Consider the following 3,044-nt stretch of genomic DNA (forward strand, 5'->3'; position numbering starts at 1 on the left):
GCTGGAGTTTTCCCTGAACAAAGAAGGCTTGTGACATGCCTTTGGATTCATTGGAAACTCTTTATTTCCCATTAGGTATTGACTTTCATTGGGAGCTCTGTTAGATTTCTTTGCCACTTAATTTGGGTTTAACCAAATTTGTGTAAAAGTGCACAAATAAAAAAAACAGAACTAGCCTGACTCACTCAGCTATATTCTGAAGACAATTGCCTGCTTATTAAGAAATTTTTCCCACTAAAACTCTTCAAACCACAAGTTCTTTCTGCAACCTTATATCATTATTTATTTTAACACCTTGGTTTGAAAAAAATTACATTGTTTAAAATTGCGAGACTCATCCTGTAAAAGATGATCTTTTTATATGTAGTCTGGCATCCATATTTTTCCTCAGGTGGTGGGAATAAAAGCAGCGTGTTCATTTTAGTTTTCACCATAGCCAATAGGCTATTAATGCATTAAATCTCCTGAGCGCATAAAAAGTTATATGCAAAATGTCCTAAAGTTAGCAATGTCAGGAATCCAAGGTTATGTCCCTTCTGAACAAAATTACCCTCTCAGTCAGAAAGGAAATATTGGCAGATCTGTTTATTACTATGTCTATCTGGCAGCTGGATTTAGGCTGATGTCAGTTTATCTGCCAGAGACATTTCCACAACACTGCAATACCTGTTGCTGTGAACTCATAGAATCACAAAAAAGCTGAAGTCGGCAGGGACCTCTGGAGGTTATCTGGTCCACCCCCCTGCATAAGTAAGGCAGTTGTCTGGGACCACATCCAGATAGTTTTCTGAATGTCTCCAAGAGTGGAGAACTCCTCAACTTCTCTGGGCAACCTGTGCCAGTGCCTCAGCACCTCACAGGGAAGAATTTCATCCTGTTCTGCACCTGTGTTTCAGTTAATGCCCGTTGTCTCTGGTCCTACAATATTATCTTTTCTATTACATGAAGTTCATAACAGTGTTGTCACCACAAGTAGGATTTCCTTAGTTTTGTCAAACCCTTGAAAATAATTTCTTCATTCATATGATCCTGCTTTGTTTTAAAATACTACAATAACTTGTATAGGTAATACCTATCTTTTAAAACCAGAAAACAGTTAATGCCCGTTGTCTCTGGTCCTACAATATTATCTTTTCTATTACATGAAGTTCATAACAGTGTTGTCACCACAAGTAGGATTTCCTTAGTTTTGTCAAACCCTTGAAAATAATTTCTTCATTCATATGATCCTGCTTTGTTTTAAAATACTACAATAACTTGTATAGGTAATACCTATCTTTTAAAACCAGAAAACAAAATATACTATGTTTGTGCTGGCAACACAATGACTTACATTAGAACAGGTAGCACACCTGCTCTGGGACTTGGTTAGTCCCTTCTGTGCACCCAGTCTTCTGTCCCAGTTGCTTTTCAGGCGTTATAAACTTCTCTCTCCTGTTTTAATGAAAGGATGGCCAGCTTCATTTTCCACACTATTTCTGGTACAGGCCAGAATGCCATTGGCCTGCTTTGCCACCTGGGCACACTGCTGGGTCATGTTCACTCACCGTTGACCATTAGGCATCTCAGTCTTTTCCTCATCCTTTGTCACTGTTTCCCACTGTATCCAAGAAAGGATGGAGATTCTTCTTAGCCCTCCTTTTGTTACTGCTGTATTTACAGAAATATTTTTTGTTTTCTTTTACAGCAATAGCTGGGTTTTGGCACCCTGTTCAGCCAGGATGGTGGTCTTCCCTACTGACTTCTCTTTCAACACATGGGGATGACTTGCTCTCGTGCCTTTTAAGATTTCCTTCATGAAGAATGTCCAGCCTTCCTGGACTTCTTTGCCCTTGAGCACTGTCTCCCAAGGTTCTCTGTGAATCAGTCTCCTAAACAGCCTAAAGTTAGCCCTCTTTGAGTCCCAGTGTTCTGGTGACCTGCCTCCTTACTTATCCTTGGACTCCATAACATGAGGAACAGGTGCTGCTCTGTTCAAATCTACAAGTCTTGTGAGACTATAGCATTCCTTGGTTAGTTCATTCTAGTTCTTTTCCTTTCAGTTCCATGTTTGATCACACTCAGCAGGGAATGAGATGGCTCTTCCGTTAGGCAGCTGAATGTCTCCGCCTTTGATCCCCGATAAACAGGTACAATACCCATGTGAATGGGGTTTAAGGGTCATTGGCCTGATCTCTTGAGATAGCAAGATGCTATCTTGGTCTTTGTTCCTTAGGCAAGCAACTGCATTTATTTTGTTAATTCCATCCTAGAGAAATCTGACTCTCATGGGAGCAAGAGCTGCATTAAGTAAATTATTAGATAAGGAAACTGAAAACATAAAAGGGACTGATTTAGACACAAGGTCAGTGCAGCTGCTTCAAAGAGTAGTATGTTAAGAGTTTCAAGCTCCTTACCATCCAGACACTTGCAGATAATGAGTAATTATTTTCTAAAGCAGCAGACATCTAGGTTATCAATCTTCTCTTATCAGGCAAGGACATATTGTGGGTTCCTTGCCAGACTTTTCTGATGACTCTAGTTATTTTCTTATTAATCCTTTGGAGTCATCGGGTTGTTCCAAGAGAAAGTTTTTTGGATTACAGTGCAAAGGCTTACTTTCATTTTTCCAAAAGAGTAATATTATGAATCTTGATGTAATAGGATGGAGAAGACCATTTATAACACATCACATAATCCAAAAAGGCACACTTTTTAAACAACCAATGCTTTATTCTGTCAGGAATTCTTACCTGAGTAGAAATCCCCCATAGATGAGGCAGCAACAATTAATACAGGGAAATGTACTGGCCATATAGGGAGGAAGACAAGATTGAAGGGATAGTACAATATTCAAGAAGCAAGACCTGCTGCTGCTGCCACTTGTATCACAGGCATCATGAAGAAATCAGCATGCACATCAGTATGTGGAATGGGACCACAGTAGCTCATGGTGAATTCACGCTCAGACTAATCCCTTACTATATGCAATTTGCTTCCCATGAGATGTATCTCATTGTCTCAAAGCATTTCTTTTATTATGATAGTAGTTACAATGTGTGGAA

This window comes from Acanthisitta chloris, unplaced genomic scaffold (assembly GCF_000695815.1).
Source record: "Acanthisitta chloris isolate BGI_N310 unplaced genomic scaffold, ASM69581v1 scaffold3187, whole genome shotgun sequence".
NCBI classification, from domain to species: Eukaryota; Metazoa; Chordata; class Aves; order Passeriformes; family Acanthisittidae; genus Acanthisitta; species Acanthisitta chloris.